The sequence below is a fragment of the Drosophila tropicalis genome, unplaced genomic scaffold (assembly GCF_018151085.1).
Source record: "Drosophila tropicalis isolate 14030-0801.00 unplaced genomic scaffold, ASM1815108v1 contig_1187, whole genome shotgun sequence".
In the NCBI taxonomy this organism is placed as follows: Eukaryota; Metazoa; Arthropoda; class Insecta; order Diptera; family Drosophilidae; genus Drosophila; species Drosophila tropicalis.
The window spans coordinates 80,535-102,223 of record NW_027172559.1 but is presented as its reverse complement, the minus strand read 5'-3'; the positions used below and the strand labels follow the sequence as shown (position 1 = coordinate 102,223).

Here is a 21,689-nt window from a genome sequence, read left to right as displayed (position 1 = left end):
ACGAAAAAAAGAAGCTAACTTCAGCAATAATTTTCTAACCACAAAGATGGGTACAAAGTTTTCAAGAGGAATGGAGGGAAGGTGGAATGAAAATTTCGGTGACTTAGGCTTAGCTCAGTTAACCCCCCGCTGGGTCACAAAAAGAAAAAACAAACCCAAAAAACTTTAAACGGAAATAAAATGTTACAAAATAATAAAATGTTGCGTTTTTTGTCAGTCGTAAAAAACCACAGTAACAGTTGCGAGCAAGAGAGGCAAAGAGTAAAGAAAGGGAAAGAGAGAGAGAGAGAGAGAGAGACGTGAGCAATTCTTACGAGAATCCTTACAAAAAGTTGGCTAAAAACAATAGCTGCAGCTTGAAGGCAAAAAAACAAAAGGAAACTTAACAAATATTTAATGCTGAGTGTTCTATACTCTTAACAGTTTTAGCATTCATTGATTGCACATAAAATTCGTATGAAACATTATTATATTAAAAATGAATTCATCAGTTCAGGTCTTTCTTTTTTAATGCAATTTTAGAGAGATGATTATTCTAATAGAATATAATTCATTATTCTCGCTTTCGATCCAAATTCTACAGTCAAATATATATTTATCTTTTTGGCCTTCAAACTTCTCAGTAAAATAAATGAACCCCTTTTACAAGGACATAAAAATATTGTATTGCATATTCTCCCCTCTTTTAGTTCTCATTTTCGTCTGCTCTGTTTTTTTTTTTTTTGGTGCCTAACTCTCTGGTTGCCTTGTCAAACGATTAGTGTAGGACTTTTTGAAAGTTTTGCGGCTTTTTCTGTCGCACTGAGCAAAAGAGCCTCAGAGAGAGAGAGAGAGAGAGAGAAAAACAGAAAACCAAAATAGAGGGAGAGAGAAGGCGGGATTCTATGTTTTTTACTTTCTGAGTAAAGTTTTGTGCAAATAGTTTATGGTTATTGCAGTTGGAAATACTCATACTACGTCTTGACCTAAGTGTGCACTTCTAAACGCGTTTTAAATGATTTTAAATGTTAGTGCTATGACTTAAATTTGACTTGAACAAATTTAAATAAAAGGAATTGCTTTAAGATTTGCAATTTGTGTGAGCTAATTCCGTAGATAAAGAACCTGATAGTTACATGGTCTTTGCAAATAAAGTTTATTTTAATTTATGTAACTAACTCAGTGTTTTGAATTATTCTTGAGAAATTGAAAAACAATAACAAATATTACAAAAATAATTAAATTTAAAGATTTTCATAATACAGTTCATCTTCAAATATTAAATACACTATGTTGTTGAAACATTGTACAAATTTCAAAATTGGTTCTAAGCCAAAGATTGTACCTTTTAAGTAGTTGTAGAAAATAACTTAATTCTATTTTACCGTATTTAATAATTCAAGCTTCGCCACATACGAAATTTGTTAACATCTGTGGTTTTGACTGTAATTACTTATACATTTCAAGCTACATTTGGACGCAATCCTTCGAGCAGTTCATTCCCAGCCAGACATCGTCTGAACATACCGTTTTTGAATCATTGACATAATCAATGATTTGCGTAAGTTTTGTATTCTGTATAGCATTAAGCATAAATTGATTATCGAATTTCAGCATGGTCAGTGCATTTGGGATGTTTGTTGACTATTTGTAACTAGATTTCAATGCAACACTGATGACCACAAAAGTCGAGAGTAAAAGCTATACAAATTAACACATCCATTACACTTGGGTCAGAGTTTAGTGGATAAACTCTCTGCTTCTGCCAATGGCACTAATTCAATTTCAAAGAACACACAAAAACCCAAAAAAGAATATATATTTGTGAGAAAAAAAAAAACACATTGAGCTAAACGAAAAAAAAAAGAAGAGAGAAATAGTTTTAAAGCAACACTGCAACTCGGTCACGAACTGCCATAAAAAGAGCAAAAGCTGGAAAAAAAACTTCTAGGAAAACGAAAGAAAAAGTAAAATGAAAAGCAAAGTGTGTGATAGGGTGTCTGGTGTTGGTGTGTGTGTGTGTGTATGTGTATATTGGCAGTTGATATTTGCGCATCAGTGAGCACATTGAACTGTCAATGACAGAAATAGAGATAGAAGAAGAGAGAAGCAGTGGATAAAGTACACAGAAGAAGTGGAAGTGGGAGACGTAGAAAAGATGCAAGAAAGCAACTCCAAATGCCAATTTATCAATTGCAATTTGCAGTTGACAATAGAACTGCGGGCAAAACTAATGCAACAATGGCTGCCATTGACCCATTCCCATTATCAACATCAGCGGTAATCATCAAGATCGTCATCATCATCTTCAGAGTAATGATGATGATGATGATGTGCGTGTTGAAAAAGTAATTACATCGCTGACTGCAAAACTATAAATAATCCCGGGGGCCCAGGATTTTTATTGCCAACTTTAAAAGTGTCATTTTAGGCGAGCATAAATTTTAGCAGAAAGAATCTGCTACCACTCCTACTCAGAATCCCTTTTCCTCTTTATATACTCTTCTCTCTCTCTCTCTCTCTTAGTTGGTATAAATCAACGTAAATGAATGCTATTTAGTTGATGGCTCAAGGCAGGAAATGCCTTACACATACACAAACACACACTACGACAGAGAGAAAGAGAGAGGGAGAGAGGCAAATACAAGTTAGGTAAAGCTTGGTTACAGTTACAAATGCAGTCCAAGCCATTTTCCACATGCATTTCTCACATAGAAATGTGAACGGAAACCCCGAAAAGGCCAAGTGCAAGAATCGTAAGCCAAACGGCGGTTGCCCCTTTACTTCAACTCCAGGCCCATATTCAACTCCAACCAACTCTAACCAACCAGTAAGCTTCCACTCAAGATGTATAGCATTTGTGTGATTCAGATGTATCTACATGTTGTGGGAGCGGTAAAGAGGGTTAGAGAGAAAGAGAGAGAGAGAGACTGACAGAGTGAGCGATGTGTGTGTTTGTCTGTGTTTGGCACTTCCGTTTGATATTAGCCTAGCACTTATATGCGTTTAGGCCAAAACATCTATTGCTAACAAACATGGCCCAAAAACATTTGGCAAACAGAGCAAATGGTTGTAACCGAAAAGGGGTTTGGTCATATAGAAGCTTTAGTAAATTAAATTGAAAAATTTCAACTGGAAGCCGCAAAAGTATGCAATATTATATTTTAAGTTGAACTCTGCACTGATTGTAGGAGAAATCTCAATATGTGTTTTTTCACACTTGTTTTTGGATGAAACAAAATACTAAAATTTACCATTTACCATTTTAAAACACACTTATTATGTTTGTCTTTAGATGTTCAGGAGCAATTTTTCATTGAATATTAAATAAAGAGAGCAATTTGTCAACTTCAAAACTTTTATTAAACTGATCTACTGAAGGAATATATTTTCCATTCCTTTCTTAAAATGTCAATTACACTAATTAATAATATCAAAATCTTTTACCGACATTTAATTAGTTGAGAAAGACAATATTAGCAGTTCTAAGCAAATCTCTCAACAATTTTACTTGTATTTGCAGTTAAAGTTGAGATGCCTACAAAGTTTCTAGAAATACACAAGAGATTATTTCGGATTTCTAGTCACATTTTGTATTGGATATTATTACCTACGCCCCTGACTCAGTGGAACTTAATGCATTTCTGCGGTTTCTGTCCAGACATCGCAAGGCGGAGGCACCGCGACTGCCTTTTCTTTGTTGCAACTTAAGTGCTAGAGTGAGAGAAAAGTAGAGGGAGAAAGAGAGAGAGAGAAGAGGAGAACAAGAGTGCAATAGACTCTGTGTTGCCCAAGATGTTTTGCCTGCCAGCAAAAATATTTGCCTCCTGTGCCTCTCCCGTGCATTGCGATGCCTGGCCTCCATTTGATATCCATTTAGCTTCGACATATTTTGCATATTTCGAATCAGGGGCCTTGGTGAAACCAGCGGCCATAAATCCATTGCCAAATGTATCATCTACATAGCCATAGCGTTCTGCTTTGCGGATGCAGCAAGTTCCAAAATGATAAGCAAAATACCAAATGATTTGTGCAGATGCTCAATTCAAAGTTGAACGCTAATCAAATAGAATCGAATTTTAAATGGACCAGTCTGAAGACATTTTAGGAGCGTATGATACATTAGTCAGGACCCTTTGGGCATTAAGCGAAAGTTTTGCAATAAAATCAACAGAGTTATGTCAAATTGTCAATTTGTAATAAATAAATATTTGCGCACAAATTATGTATACCCTGTAAATTGAATGCAGAAAAGATAGGCGTATTAGATTTTCAGCTCTAAGATAAGACAAGTTTGCCAAATGTTCTACAGAACATGTTATATTGATAAGGCTTGCCATGATGTCTTTGGTTTTCCGATAAAAAAATGTACTTATTTTGCACACAATTAATTTTAAGCTTAATACAGGGAACATATAAATCGACCCTATACCCATTTGTTTATATTCTTTGGCCACAACATTTATCTAACCAGTTTGTTATTGTTTTCTTTCTTTCTTTTTCAGGTAAGTGCAAATACTTCACTCGTATTTAAAATTACGTAAGTACTAAATAAATATTTGTAAATGTTAAACAATTCTGGTTGGCAAAAAATATATATAAATTATTCAAATTAAATAAACAGTGTCTGTTTTCTTTTTTATGCAAGTTTTTTTTTTTTTGGTTGTGATTACACTTCTTATATTACGTATGTGCGAGTGGATTTATCTGGCTGTGAAAGCTTTTAACTTCCGGTAACTTCCCTGCCCATGGTAATTTTTGTCATATGAAGCCCAAAGGCAGAAAACTCCCTAGGATAATGCCTTTGACAGCAACAATGCTGAACAGGTGCAGGACCTGAACATTGTTTTTATTAAATATAAAGTAACGGACGACTTTTTCACACACACACGCACTCAGATGAAAAGCATGCTTCACATACACTCCCACAAACACTCAATGTAGGTAGCTTAAATGGGCCTTAAATTATGCAGGTCTCATGAAATATGGCCGCTTCTTTAAGCCATCTTTAAGGCCTCTTTGTAAATTCTTGCTTAGATTAGCTAAAAATTTACCCTAAATTAGCCATTGTCTTTGACTAATGACAGCTGCAGTATTAATTGCAAATTGAGTTTAACTTTTCGTTTTGACAAATACTTTACAAATCTCTTGCAAACTTCTCGGGATTTAACTTTTGATTTTTCAAACTTCAATGCAGTTGGACTGACACAACCAAAAGAGAAAATGACAATATGAAAAGAGAACTTAACATTAGGTTAGCAGAAAATTTCCCTCTGTACAACTAAACAGTTTAAGAGAAAAATCTGAAGAAAGTAAAGAACTTTCATTTCTCTCAAACACTTAACTACGATATATAAGCAAATGCCTAAAAATATACATATATTTGTAACCAAAAATAGTTCAGGAAATACATATTGTATGTAAACTCTCTACTTTTTAAAGTAATTAATCCCTTGGGATTGATTTTATATTTCCGGATTTTATTTATTTTCAAATTAAGTGCACATGCGGTCTTATTCACTATATTCAAGAGAGTGTGCCCGTACCCCGCCTTAGCGTATTATACCCTTTTAGTGTGCCCAAATTCGGTTATCGGGGAAATTCACTGAGACGAGGAGCGGGCTTATTTAAAATACTCCTAATGTTTACATTCGGCCAATCCTGACATTTGATCGACCTCGATCATACAATTCAACAAACATAAAACATACAATATACATATATACAATACATACAATATACATATAAATACTGCTTATCAGATACATATTACAAACAGAAACTCACAGTTTTATCACACGCATGCATCCACGGCTTGAGTCGGGCTGATTCTAAGATACCTTTGTAGGGCAATTGAGTAAGTTGACAATCGTCAATATCGGTGACTTCGTAACGGTCATTTGGAAGAACTCGATTTATTTTATAAGGACCACGGTATTTAGGAGCGAACTTTTTGCACGACCCGGGAGTGACATCTACATTGCGAATGGCAACAAAATCATTGACTCTATAGGATAATGGTGCCCTATGCCTTAAGGCGTACCGCTTTTCATTGCGCTCCTGCGATAATTGAATTTTCGCACTTGCCTCTTGCCTAGTGGCCTCAAGGTTACAGGGGTTTTCTGAACTAAATTTCTCGTCAAGATACTCGGTTAATTCGTCTACTAAGGGGCCTCGCTGATCGCAACCAAACAACAACATTGACGGAGTTTTACCGGTACTACACTGCACTGAGTTATTAATAGCGAACTCGACACGATTAACTAATTTATACCAATCGGCTTGGGCTAAAGGTTCTGACAGCTTTCCCAACATTGGGGTCAACACACGGTTCACACGTTCGACCTGCCCATTGGCTTGAGGGGCAGCAGTCGCTACTTTAATGTGGTCAATATTTCGATTTTCTACAAACTCAGCAAACTCAAACGACGTAAAACACGTACCTCTGTCGGATATAACTCTTCTTGGTCGGCTATAATAATCAAAATATTTTTCTAACGCGGCGGTTACTTCTTTGGTACTAGTGGAATTTACGGGATACAATTTGACAAACTTTGTAAATGCGTCAATCACTACCAAAAGGTGCTTTCTTTTTGATGTAACACTCGGTAAGGGACCTAAGTGGTCAACATGGATAGTATCAAATGGAATCGGACTTTTCGGAATACTATGCAAGGTTCTATTATGTATAGTTCTTGGAACACTATGTAGAATACACGGCAGACAATCTTTTATAAACGACTCAACCTTTGGATTCATTAATGGGAACCAGTACTTTTCTTTCAAATTGTTTACACATTTCTCAACGCCTAAATGACCTAGTTTCTCGTGACACCTTCTTATTAATTCCCCTTGCATGCGAGCCGGTGCATACAAACACAGTCTTTCCTTAGCATTTCTTTTGTACACTATACCATCTATTAACTCAAATCCAACATCATTGGATTTTTCTAACTTTTCTCTTAGTTTACGGATATCCGGATCTCTTATTTGTTCTGACTGCAATAATAAATCAACATCTTGCGGAGACGCACCCACTACACCAACCAGGTTTGCCGACTCATTTCGATCGAGCTGGTCACTTCTTTCGATTTGGTTACTCAATCTCGGATCAACAGAACTTTCATTTAAAGAAACGCAAGGTTTATTCTTAACCAGTTTTAGCCGACTTCTTTCTAAACATAGCTCACACGGTCTGAAACAACTCTTCGCTAAATGAACACACGGGTTTGTCCCGAACGGTCCTAAATAATTCTTCCCTAAAGGAGCACATGGTTCTATTTTACACGGGTTTATCTCACACGGGTCTATCTTACACGGGTTTTTCTCAAACGGGTCTATCTTACACGGGTTTTTCTCACACGGGTTTTTCTCACACAGGTCTATCTCACACGGTTTTGTCTCAAACGGTTTTATCTCACACGGGTCTATCTCACACGGTTTTACGCAACTTTCCTCAAAAGTAATATGCGGTTCACAAGGTTCAATTGGGGCATTCTGGTCTCTCTTCACTAATAAATCGCAAGGATCAAAATCACCTTCTACAATATTCTCTAACAACTCGGTTTGCCGACTTAATGCATCTACATGGCCCATGTTTGAACCGGGTCTGTGAGCAATGGTATAATCAAAGTTTTCCAATTCCAACGACCACCGCGCAATGCGGGGATTTATTGATTTTTTACTCAAGGTTTGGACCAATGAATTACAATCGGTAACGATCAAAAATGGTCTGTGTTCTAAATAAACGCGAAATCGGCGCACGGCATATATTATGGCCAAAGTTTCAAGCTCAAAACTGTGATAACGGGACTCGGCGGCTGTCGCCTTTCGGGAATAATAAGAGACTGGATGCATTTTGCCATCAGTCTGTCTTTGCATCAAAGAGGCACCGAAACCATTTGAACTGGCATCAGTATGCAACTCAGTTTCGTAGTTAGGGTTAAAGATAGCTAATATGGGCGGACTGGATAAGGCGGATCTTAATGTAAGAAATACATTTTTAGCGGTTTTGTTCATCGGAAATGGACCACCTTGTTTAAGCAACTCAGTTAACGGTTTAGCTATGCTGGAGAAATTCGGAACAAATTTGCGAAAATAAGAGAATAAGCCTAAGCACGAGTGTAACGCTTTGCTGTTAAGTGGTTCTGGGTATTCTTGAATAGCTTTTAAATGTGTATTATTTGGTAAAATTCCCTTTTCACTGACTTCATATCCTAAATAATCTATGCTCTTCTGTAGGAAAATGCTTTTCTTCAAATTGAGCTCTAAATTGTACTGAATAAAACGATCTAACAGTTTTGCTAACAACTTAAGATGCTGATCTACGGTGCGGGTGGCAAGAATAATGTCGTCCATATATACTACAAGTTCTCGATCTCTAATCATATCACTAAGTATGTTCGATATAAATCTCTGAAATACAGCTGGTCCGTTCTTTAGACCAAAAGGCATTCTCAGATATTCGAACTGCCCATCGGGTGTAACGAATGCTGTGTATTTAATTGAATCCTCTTCCATGCCTACATGGTAAAAGCCACTTTTCAAATCTATGACGGAGAAAACGGTCTTGCTCTCCAGGTATTCTAGGCAATCTTCTATCAAAGGCAATGGAAAATTATCCCTCACAGTCTTCTTATTTAAACCTCGATAATCAACGCACATTCGTATATTGCCATCCTTTTTTCGCACTAGGACGATGGCGGACGCATAGGGGGAGTTGCTTGGTCGGATTACATTATTGGCTAACAACTCACTAACCGTTTTAGAAACGATTCCTCTTTCGTAATATGATAACCTTCTAGGACTACTATGAAATGGTGTTGTATCTGTCAGACATATTCTCATCATATATTTAGGCAACCCGTAATTAATTGAAAATCGGTCAATGTAATGCTCATGCACAATGTCTCGGCACTCACGCATCGCGCCTAATCCAAATTCACTGCCAACAGTAGTATTCCCGGTATCTGACAGCGTTGCACAAACAGTTTGCAACTCTGTTAGCCATTCTCGAAACGGGGATGCATTCGTGTTTACATTAGGGTTATTACAATTACTATCTAGATCAGTGGTGTTATTACTAATGGTATTATGCTTAGGATATTTAGTAAACAGGGATGCACAGAAGGATTTGTAAACAAAAGCAATGGTACTCTTTAATGATGCAGAATTCTTTTCATACTTTCTTACATTTTCAATCAATGAGAACTTAAGACCTATTTTATTCAAGGCGTCTCTACCAAGAAGTAGTTGCGTCGGCATAATATTATCGGGAATAACTAAAAATTGAATTTCATAATATTTTTTGCAAAACAGAACTAAACATTTGACTGTTCCAAAAGTCAGAATAGAGCCACCGCTCAGTCCATGAAAAGAACTTTTAACTAATTTATCGCAATCTAAATGCGGCATCAACGCTCTACTGGCAAAACTTACTGGGCTTCCGGAATCTAATAGGGCAAAAATATTATTAACATCAGTGCATCCCTCTTTACAAGATATTCTTAAACTTACTAATTGAATAAATGACTTATCATCAATGGTGTCCGGGTCTTCACTAGAGCTCATGGCGGCGATCTGGGTTCGCATTGGACAATTCCGGTACTGATGGCCCACTTTGAAGCACCGATAGCAACTTCCTTTTGGTCTCTCCGGGCGTGGACAGTCAAACATTAGGTGACCAATCTGGCGGCAATTGAAACATCTCTTATCCTTTGCAGCAGGCGTAATGGCCTGCAAACGGTCTGAAGTCTGACGAGCCTGAGGAACGTAGTTTTTGGCTGGTGGCTGAACTGATTGAAAACGCATCATCTTCTCTCGCAATTCATTCAGAGAAGTACAATAATACAAAGGAGCTGACAATCCGGTTCGATCTTGTAGTCCGTCAACAATGTATTTGACCACATCGGTGTCTTCAAAATTGCCCTGCTGAGCAATATTTCGCATAATGATGAAATACTGCAAGAGTGTCTCTCCTTTGCCAATTGAGCGCTTCCTCATCTGGTTAGCAATCTCGTAGTTTGTCATTTGTAGGCCAAATACCTTCACAAGGGCATCCTTCAGCTCGCTCCAGGTTGTAGTCTTTTCATATGTCATGTATGCTTTAGCAGATCCCTCCAGCAGTCGGTTGCCCAACGACCAACATTGGGCATCACTCAGTACATACACTCTTGCTGCTTTCTCCAGCTCACGAATCCATACGTGAATGGACAGATCACCATCACCAGAGAATTTAGGTACAGTAGTTTCGACATCTTTCAAGTTCATGCGGCAATTATATTGCGGTCCGCCTAAGTTCTCCTCCAGCTCCATAACACGTGTTTTTAGCTCCGCCAGGTTTTTACGTGCTGTATACAATTCGATGCTACTAAGAATCGAAGACAATTCGTCGGTTTCGCTCGCTTGTGCGCTTTCACGAACATGCACGTTCGCGTCTGGTCCTACAGAGGTCTCACGAGACATCGTCGGCGACTGGTTAGCACCCACTTGATCCGGTGTACTTGGCTGCTCAATGTTTCCCACGCCGCGCTGCTCAATAAGAGGCTCCGGACCAACATCCACAAGTTGTCCGGCAAGCACATTTGCAGACACTGCTGGGCTGACTGCCTGCTCTTCGGGTACATCACTCTCTCCAGACTGATTCTGTGCCATGACTTGTTTTACCAATGCTCGCAATTGGTAAATTGACGCTTCTTTGTCGCAAGGTACTTCCTTGGCCGCTAGCAACTCAAACAATGCGGTTTTGTTTAATTTAATAATCTCGGTGTATTTCATGAAAATACGTTTTTTAGGGCAAACTCCACACCTGATTTGTAAACTCTCTACTTTTTAAAGTAATTAATCCCTTGGGATTGATTTTATATTTCCGGATTTTATTTATTTTCAAATTAAGTGCACATGCGGTCTTATTCACTATATTCAAGAGAGTGTGCCCGTACCCCGCCTTAGCGTATTATACCCTTTTAGTGTGCCCAAATTCGGTTATCGGGGAAATTCACTGAGACGAGGAGCGGGCTTATTTAAAATACTCCTAATGTTTACATGTAATAGGGCATTTAATTTTAATTCTTCTTAACACTCTTTTTTTAAATATTTATAGAAAAGGCTGACAATAATATTGCAATTTTAAGAATTACGAATTATTTGCATGGCTTCTATCATTAAGAAGATCATTTTGCTTTTTATGAGTTAAAAATATGAAATAAAACAGAATTATAAGATTCCTCAAAATAATGTAGCATACATTTTGGGGCTCTTTTAAGTTATGGTTCTCTTAGTCAGGCCTAACTTGTTGAATTAACATTGCCGCCGGCTAATGTTAACTTTAACATTTTTCTTATCTGTTCGCTCTCTTTCACTGTAGAATTTACATTGCCGACATTCACTTTTGAGGAAGAGCAAATGTCCTTATTAACCGGCAACCTACTAACCTAGTGAAATTTAAGAGCACTGTCACATGAATTCCTTGTTATCACACAAGGCGGTTATATACCACGCCCCCAACTGCTACTGTTGCTGGCTTTTGGCTGCTGTTATGGCTGCTGTCTTCCAGCAGCAGCAGCATCCCAAACGTTCGAAGTTTGGTTCAGTACACTTTGAATTGTTGACGACGCTGCGACAGCATTTACGGCAAACGGACGGTAGTTGTTCACGTGCAAATCGAATTCACAGCAGGACAATTCAGTCGGTTCGGTTAATAGCTTAACATTACGCTGTACGCAAATGTTGTTTCTGTGATGTGATGTCCTGTGCTGTGTGATGCGTGTGCGGTGGTTTCGAGTGAAAAATTACACCCAAATGTAAAGTTATAAGGCAATCTGTAAATGAGTGCGCTCGTCCTTTTTAGGCATCGTCCTTTTCACAATAATAAATATGCAAGATGATAAATTATATTAATGTTGAATGTTTCACGTTTAATGTTTAATGGTGGCAATTTCTGATCTGTGTATACTGATAAACGCAACACAAAATGAAATGCAATGCAATCAAATGAAATGAAATGAAATGAAAATTCGCCTCTAATAAATGTGGTGTAAAAAAAACACACAAAAAAAAAAAAAAAAAAAAACAACAAACAACATTTCGCATTCCCTATTCTACGCCTTCACACAAATGGTGTGTGAATGCTGCTTTAATTAATATTCTCTGCCCGAACCACTCCCTTTCCCCAAACAGAGTTGTATGATTAATGTCCCACGAATTGTTTGTGAAATACTTCTGAAATATGTCATTAATTAATGCAAATTGTTTACAATTTTTGAGAGTGAAACAACTGTCAATTTTTATTCGAATATAATGAAAATTCTATGACCACAAAAAAGGAAAACAAAATAATATAAATACTTCAATTAAAATGCAAAAAAAATAATAATATTAGTAAAATTTACTAAAATGTGTCTGGTGAAAAATTTAAAAAAAAATCCTAGCGCAAGGAAAATACTTATATACTTGTACTTATGTATACATAGTATTATGTACTTACATATATATTTAATGTGTAATGTTTAAATAAAATATACAAACAGACACAAAAGAGTGAATATTAACGAAAATCAAGTGAAATAAACACAAATATAAAAACCAATGTAAATATTAAAAGTTAAATCAGAAAAAAACAATAACAAAAAACGCTTATATACACATTATTTATTTTAAAAATATTTCAAAAAGTTCATAGTTCAATCGTTTGCTGAATAAAGTGTCATAAAGTCAACAAAAGATTTCGCACATTGTTCTCAGATATAAAACGAATCTAAATACATTTGAAAAACTTGAAATAAATCAAAAAAAAAGAATAGACAAAAAACACTGGACAATTTAAACATTTAAATTGAAGCCTTTCAAATAAATAACTATAGCATGAGTGGCAACTAAAAACACCCACTAAAACTACTTTATGAAACTCCTCGTTTAATCAAAATGTCATCCAAAAAATGACACCAACAAAACGTTTTCAATGACAAAACAAAAGTTTATTGCATATAAACAAAAAAAAAACAAATTATATAAAAATTTTGAAATACTATTGTTTATGTATCAATCAAAAACAAAATTTAACAGAAAAACATAAAACTAATAAAGCCAATTTTGAATAATCGAAATGAATATGCTACTGGCTAGAAAAAATCTGACAAAGCTTTAGATTAGCTTTGGCTTAGATTTCTTTAATTTTAATAATCAGAATTAAAATTCAATTGCATTACAAATAATATTTAGTCGAACTTCTTTAAAATATAAAGAATAAAGCAACTGTTTTCACTTTTTTAATGCACAATTTCTACTTCTACTACTTAAATTCTTCGCTAAAAAAATTTTCAAAAAATACATACAAATGGCTTATCTAAAAGTTTTTTTCCAATCTCTTTTAAAGCCAAGAATAACTAAATTCCTTTAATAACACATAAGTCAATTTCCAATAATTTACCTGCAATAAATTCTAAATTGAGAAATGCTGTAATACCAGTCATTAATAGATTATTATAAATTAAAAGAAAAAGTAAATTGAAATATAGTAATATGTATAATAATTTAAAAGCAAAACAAAAAAAATTAAATATTTTATTATACAAATTAAACATATTTTGTTTAATTAAAAACGGTCCAGAAAAAATATCAACTTTTCACCTGATTTATCATATGCCAAACCAAAGTGCCAATTTATCAAGTTTCATCCGAATCGAATGAAAAAAACAGCAACGTAAAATAAAACATTAATCAAACTTGATTAATTTAACTCTAAATACATGTGTAAACAATTATAATTATAAATCGAACAAATCGATTGATAAGAGCGTCGAATGTTAAGCCGCTTAAGTGCCTAGCCAGTAACAACGACAAATAGGAATAAAAGGAACAAAAAAAGATAAAACGAGGGCCATCAAAAGCCATGATTAATCTCAATTTATGATATAAACGGAAGCGGAAAAGCAGAAGCACACACAAACACACACATGCACACGCTAACGATCTGTTGTCAATCAATCAATTTATCAATCAACACTCTAAGCTAACAAAAAGTTTGCCTTGCGGGTCGTTTGCTGAGATGAAATTTTCGTTTTCGGCCTAATTGAGGGGACGTTTTGGGTGAAGCGAACACCAACTACTTATTTGGTTTATGCCCAAAATATAATAATAAGTAGTAATTATGCCTAGGCCTCTCATGCCTTTGATGACGAAAACTTAACTTAATAATATTATAATAAGTGGAGTGGGCACTTCTATCTTTCTGATAATTAATGCCTTTTACTAATTAAGTTGCATAAATCAGCCAAATGAACCGGATGTGAACCGTAACGTCCTTCTACACCTCCACCTCCACCTCCCCCCTTGGCACATAACTTTTGGCCTTCCTCCTGCTACTGCTGGTCCTTAATTGATTTGAAATGTTTTCCGTTGCAAATGGCTTTTGGGTTATGACAGAGAGACAAGATTTTTGCATTTGTTTGTGTGTGTGTGTGTGTGTGTGTGCATAATTAAATGTAATTACACACAACATACCAACACACACACACTCGCATACACTCAAAAAAATATACAGGAACGGTTAAATAAACGAACTCCAGCAAATTGAAATCTCTGTACTTTCACACCTCAGGTTTACCGCTTTCACTTTCACTTCATTTCCTGCAGGTGAAAGCAAGTGAGATGCCTCTTAATTTATCATTTGGGGTTCATTTGCTGCCAACTCACTGCATTTGTGTGTTCGTGTGTGTTCATACCTAAGCGTGTGAGTGTGTGTATCATGTGTGCGTGTTGCCATTATATTTTGTGGCTCTCTTGTTGTTAAGGTTGAGGCTTATAAAAATGAAAAGATGTTTGGTATTATGATTACGCGTGCTTTCTACCTTTCTTATTGTTGCCACTATCGTTCTCTTTCTCTCTGTGTCCCCGGCCAACAGAAGACTTGAAAGAAACAAATTTGGAAGGTATTTTCTCTTTAATCAATGGCATGGACCTGTTTAATATACGTGTAAACTAAACAAAATCCCTGTAAATTTAAATTTCCAGCATTGTCTTTCGGGATGAATTCTTTAACCGTAAATTCATCTCATTAAGGCATAAAACTTTGGCAGTTGTTGCAAAAAATATTATACTCAAACTATTTGTTTATATAGAAAAACTTTTATTACATTCAGAAAAAAATTATTCTCCAACCACAACAAAAAGAAATGTTGTTTTATGATGAAAACTTAAATCGAAATTCAGGAAAATTCAGTTTCAGTAAGTAAGGCACCTCCTCAAAAGTAAGAAAAAAAAACTTACAAAAACAGCACAAAAAACTTCTTTCATTCAAAAATAATGCAAAGATTATTCATTTATAATTCAAAGTCGTTAAAAAAGTAAAGATATTCAAAGCCAGTCTAAAGTTCTTTGGTTTTTTGTTATAAAATTAATCTCAAGTCGGTCAATATTGGCTAATCCAATGTGGTTAATTATTAAAAATTTATTGAATCGATTGTTCAAAAGAATTGGAGTATCATGAAACAGCAAAAAGCCAACCGAAAAATCTTTTAAAACAAATAAAAATAAAATGTCATTCACTTAAAACCACTTAGTTTGATTTATATGCTAAATAAAATATTTATTATTGATGTTTTCACCTTTTCGTTCGTATGCATTCACATAAATCAAATTGATAACCAACCAAAAACCATGTAGAGATAGTTTGTTGGTTTTTTGGCAAGCAATTTGCCAGCCAACAACAAATTGTTTTTAATGAAGCATGATAACAGGGTGGCCAGGGGGTAAAGGCCGCGATGGTTGTCGTTCGATGGCTTTAAAATTGATTGGCGGCAGCAGCTTGGATAACCGCAAATGTATTGAAAATTGATTCCATCGACAGTTTACGGTGGCGAGGCAGCCAAGCAGCCTAGGAGCCAGTAGAAGCCAGCATAATGCTCACTCATATCAAACGAAATTTGCTGAGGTGTGAACGGCCCAACCGCCCATTGCAACCACCCAATTCGGCACCAAAAAGCCACCCAACCAATCAGCCAACCTCTAGCCAAAAGTTATTGGGGCACGTAAAGCGAATTGGTCTAGTCGTGAGCAATTAGATGCTATAAATCACAGGAATGCTTATCTCCCTTCTCTGTGGTTGTTGCTGCGGGTCTGTGTGAGGATTTCGCTGCTGAATTTTGGCCTTTGGCCACAAATATTGCTCACATGGCTGATTGCCGTTGCTTCAGAGCCTCTTCTATTGCGGTTTAAGATTTGTTGACATGCGAGAAATGTTGTTCCATATGCCCCATGGCCTTGTAATTGGCTGTAGATATTTGCGGTAGTTAAGTGTAATAAATTTATCGAAACAATGCTTAAACAATATTTTCTCTCTCTCTCTCTCTTCGCTCTATCTTTCTTTCTTTGGTTGTATTTATCCATTGAAGTTGAAGCAAAGTACTTGGTCCCACATCAAAGGCCATAAGCAGGGACTGAAAACTGTAATCTTACCAGTCCAGTGCAAAGTGCTTTAAAATAAAAGGGATTGGGTGGGGGAAAAACTGAAAAGGGAAAAAGCAAAAACAAAATGGCTATGAAACATGGAATTTACATGGCGGGGGTATGTGTGTGTCTAGGTTGAACCAATCCTCAAGCAGCATAAGGGATTGAGAGAAAGAAAGAGACAGAGATTGCGAGAGAAAAACTGGAAAAGCTTCTTTCATTTGGGGCCATTTGGACAGGTGTCGTAAATGTTGACCTAACAGATAAAAGTTGCAAGTTTCATGTTGCTGATGCAATTTTTATTTTAAAGTACATGCAGTTTGTCCAATAGAGAATCTGATATGAATCTTTAATAAACCGTCAAATATTTTCACAATTTTTAAGTTAGTGGCTTAAATCGTTCTTAAATTTAAAAATATATATTATCTCAACAATCTTTAAACAAATTAAATAAACATTTAAAGCTTACAAGACCCTTTATAATATCTGTGATCCAACGTATTTTTATTAAATTATCGACCCATTAAAATTCTGTATTTCTTTCTTAGCTCTTTAATATCTCAATTTGGGTTAAAATTCTTTTCTATATTTAGCCGAGTGGGGCAGATTTTATGTAAATCTCTCACGTTGCGCTCCAAAAATGAAACATCTTAGCCAGCTATTTGCCTTCCCGTTGATTTGGGCCTGGCCTATGAATTTAATAAAGCACATCACGTTTTATTTGCTTTGCTGTGGTCGTCCCGGCACTGCCACTGGCATCCTCATATGCTCCGCCTCTGCCTCTCTGTCTGCCTTTTCATCCATACCACCTTTATCTGAAACCTCATGGACACAGTTGGCAAACAAATGTCCCCCAACACATTCAACCGATTGGGCACTCTGGACTGAGACACTTCATTTTGATGTAATATTTTTATTTGGCATGTTAATAAAAGTGTTTTCAGTTCCCATTGCCACACCCCTTTCCCGCCACGTATTCCCACTTTCATGCACATGTATAAAGATGTAGCATACTTTTTGGGGGAACAGTTTGCTCAGCTGTCCAAAAAGGATCTGGGGAAAGAGTGGGCGGTGGGCATGGGAAACAAACCAATTAAATTTTTTATTTATTTTATTTTCGACGGTTTTCTCTATACTCTTACCGAAGCATATGCAATTGGACAAGAGACATGCCAAAATGTATTTCTATCGTAGAAAATACTTTGTATCTTTTTGTCATTATCCATCTGTTACTCTTTCACAATCCCTTACTTTCTATATGATGGGCTTGTCTCAATTTTTCATGACATGAAATAACTTTATATTTTGCACGGTCTTTCCTAAAAGCCGAGAGAGTATGGAACCTTCGTGTTTTAAATAATCTAAATTTCTTTACTGACTTTTTCTGTTGTTGTAGCTTATATGGAAACTGTGTGCCCATTTTTATGCATTACTTGCATTTTATTGACCCAATTTTTTTGTGCATACCGTCCTCAGGTGCATAAATGTCGTTGTTGTTGTGTGTGTGTTTTTTTAATTTAACAGATTTTTTTGTTTTTGGCTGTTGGCTTAAACTAATTAGATGCTACCTGCTCATTTTCATGCTAATTTTCCACCTAACCCAAAACGGTTGTCAGGGACTACAGACAGTTGACAGCTAAACAGACAGCTTCTTGACAGTTCAACAAACAGACAAAATGATGGAAAAACAGGCCGAAACGGGCGGATAGACAGTTAGACACTCAATGGAATGAGTACGACCAATTAATTTGGATAAAAAAATCTAATTACTGTGATTAAAACGCAAACGCAAATTAAAAACATATTTCTGCTCTTTTTCTTTTGATATTCGCTTCTAACAAAAAGCGTAGAATGCAAAGGAATGAAGAGGAAGGAATAGAAAAAGTTGGCAAAAGTTAAAAAGTTGCTCAGTCTTGCCGTAATAGACAGAGAGTCCTGTGGTGGGAGCGTGGCAATGTTACGCTTCAAGTATACTTAAATGTGAAGGGTGTGGAAATTTAATTAAGTCGCTGTTGTTGTTGTTTTTGCTGTTGTTGATTAAATTGTTGCTGTTTATTTGTCAAGGTTTTTCACCCATGGCGGTTAGGCAAATTTAATTTGAATTAGGCAATAAACCGAGCGCGAGATCTAAATCAATGTGCATATTGGTTTTTGATATACATTGAATAGATGAACTGAATTGAATTTTAATGAACTTCCTTTATATGTAGTTGCAGAGATACATATCTTATCGACGAATTTCTAATTATAGAGTTTAAAAAATCGTTTTAAATACCCAAACATTCTAATATTTCATTTCTTTAGTTACTTCTAGCCAACAATTTCATCGATTCAGCATAGCAGTTATTCCAGCCAATTTTGTGGCAGAGCGTAGTAAGTGATTCAACTTTTGCAGCCCCATGACAATAAGCTTAGTCACACCTACTGCCTGAATTTAGTCAACAAATATTCCACATTTTCTCCCTCATCCACTTTGCCTCTCGCCTCACTCGTTGTGTGCCCTAGGTATCCCTCATTCTCACGCTTGGATTTTGCTACTTTTGCTACTCGTTTTAATTGCAATGTTGTTGCCATTCGAGCTGCACATTTGTACGTGTGAGCTTTTATCTCTTTCGAATTTTTGTTTTTTTTTTTTGCCCCCTTCAACCAGCTAACTACAAGGGAAACCGTGCCACGTTTTCCAGCAGTAGAAAAAAAAAAAAACTTGGAAGAAGAAACTCCATACATATATAGTCACATTTTCCCCATTTGCCACTTGCTGAGTGTGGGTGTTGGCAGTTGTTGTATATATGTGTGTGTGTGTGTGTGTGTATGTGTCTCTTGTTGTGTTCTGTTGTGTGTCGTTGTTGCTGTTGCTGTAGGATCAAATGCAAGGACGAATGCACAGGATAGTTGGATTCTCTGTGGCATGGTTCAGTGCTTCAAACTTAATCCTTGCGCTGCTCTGTGGCATGCTTGGCGAATCGTTAGTTTATAATTTTAAACTTGAATTAAGTTGGCCAGGACTGAGATAGAAAGCATGGGGTGCAAAGGGGATGCAGCCACCAAAAGAAATCCGCACAAAGAATGTGCCGACAAAATCAGGTCAACTGTATGTGTGTGTGTGTGTGTGCGTGTCCGTGTGCGTCACTTTTACAGCTTATTACGGCAAGGAGAATAGTTGCCATATCTTGTCCCTCCTCATACCTAACTCTCCTCCATATCCTCCCTTACCCATCCATTGCCATTTTTCTGTTCATGGTTTGTCACCCTCCAGCCGGGCTCTTTATGAGGCAACATTATCGCATAATGTAATCATTGGTTCCAATGATGATGCTTCTACTGATTCTCTTGCTCCTGCTGCTCCTTCTAATGTCCTCAAGACAAATTCCTTTTGTTATATTAGCCAAAGCCAAAAGCACGTTTCATGTAGTTACTCGGTCATAAAACGGAGGCAAAAAAAAAAAACGACTCAAACACTGAATACCAAGTCAAATAAATATCATAATAATAAAAACTACGTTTAGTTAAAGGCAATAAAACTGACAAGACATCATCAACATCCTCATGATTGACAGACTTCGACAATTTTTGTCTCGTATCTTAAGGCCATCAAATAATTCTACACTAACGCTAACGATTTATTTGCCACAAAAAAAGAAAACCAATTAAAGACTTTAAATATTAATACAAATAATGAACGATTCATAGACTGCATTAGCAAAAATACTATTTTTGATATATCTAATTTTATTTTTGGCATTTGCTGTAGAAATGTTCACCTTCTAGGTGAATAAGTCCTCAATGGGATGATTCTAATACCACCGTTTAACCACCCCCCCAGACATGATAACAATTTTGGTCTCAGACTGGCTATATTTTTTATACTTAACATAAGAACATTAGAACAGTGTAGCTAATTAAATTTATGGGAATTAATTTACTTCTCATTCAGCCATCCATCAGACAAAGTGCGAAAATGTTGCCATCGGCAACAGTTGAAAAGCCAAAAAAAAAAGGGAAAGCAAAAATGATGTAAAATGTTCATAAAGAACACAAAAAAAACACATGACTCCCGTAATGAAGCAAAGCGCCAATGGAATTAATTAGCAGGCATCAAAGAACAGCAGAAAAGGATGAAACTTTCGCCGTTCGCCCAGACCCGAAACACTTCATAAAAACTTGGCCTTATGCATAGACATACCTACATATGTACACTGAGAGCTTATACTCAGAGAAAGTGGCTATATGGAGCAGGGAAAAGAACTTTGAATTCCAGATATTAAACTTTATAAGATATGTAGCAGAAATAAAACTTCTTTCAAATATGGTTTTAGTTCTGTTCTTTTGTTGCATGATTGTCCAAAGTTGACTTTCCAATTGAATACCCTTGCAAAAGGTACAAACATGATGGTAAGAAGTTAACTAAGCAAAAAGAACACTACCACTTTGAAAGATATGTATACGTATAATCAAATACTCAATAGTTAGACCAGTATTCCCTTTTGATACAGTTTAAAAAACTTGTTAAACTATAAAATTTAAATTCGGCTTCAAATTGATCTAGCGATTTTTTATTTTATTCCAACAACTGTAAAAGCAGCCGACAGGGTATATATATGCCGGTGTCGCGACTTGCTACTGCCATACTTACCAACTTAAAGCATTATGATAGGCTGAGTCAGAGATCTTCCATCAATGCCCAAAAATCTTCACTCAAAAGGCTTATTTAGAAAAAAAAGAGAATAATGGGACATGGTAAAGATTGGCTTAAGTTGAAAAGCATTTATAAGATTATTTCAAAATTTAGCCTTCTTAACAATTCGTTTTTTTTTTGTTTTTTTTGTACTTGACGACCCTCTCGACATTTCTCTTATCCGGCTCCAAGCTCAAAAAAATATTTATCCAGAGGCTCGGGAAAACTTCGGTTACAAGATACAAATAGTGCCTGCGGTACATACATAGAACCGTCTATAGTTACGGTTGACAGATGGACTGTCAAAGACAAATAAAGTCATCTTATTTCGATAATCAAGAATATATTTACGTTCGAAGAGGCTTTCTTCAAGCAGTAATTATAGCAAAGATGTTTTTAAATTTTCGAACTGCGTATGTTACATTAAAATTAAGCATTTAAGCATTTTCATCTTTTAAGTACTGAAATGTGTAGTCAGAGCATCTTTGACTATTGAAGGTTGCTGCCTAACAATAATTTCAACATGTCTCAAGTTGATCATTAGCATATTTCATAGGCAAACGACTAAAGGGGACACTTAAGGGGGTGCAGT

The 21,689-nt window shown here is 36.1% G+C and overlaps 1 protein-coding gene across 2 annotated transcripts in view; it reads left to right on the top strand.

Annotated features, from left to right (window-relative positions):
- Nucleotides 1-21,689, top strand: part of LOC137575766 (putative neural-cadherin 2) — a 96,267-nt gene that overhangs the window by 19,287 nt on the left and 55,291 nt on the right. The window contains exon 1 of one of the 2 annotated variants that reach the window (XM_068288466.1): nt 11,655-11,780. The exons of the other annotated variant lie outside the window; for it this stretch is intronic. The gene's annotated coding sequence lies outside the window, so the exon portion shown is untranslated. Of the gene's footprint in view, nt 1-11,654; nt 11,781-21,689 lie in introns of those variants that run through there. 2 annotated transcript variants of the gene reach the window in all.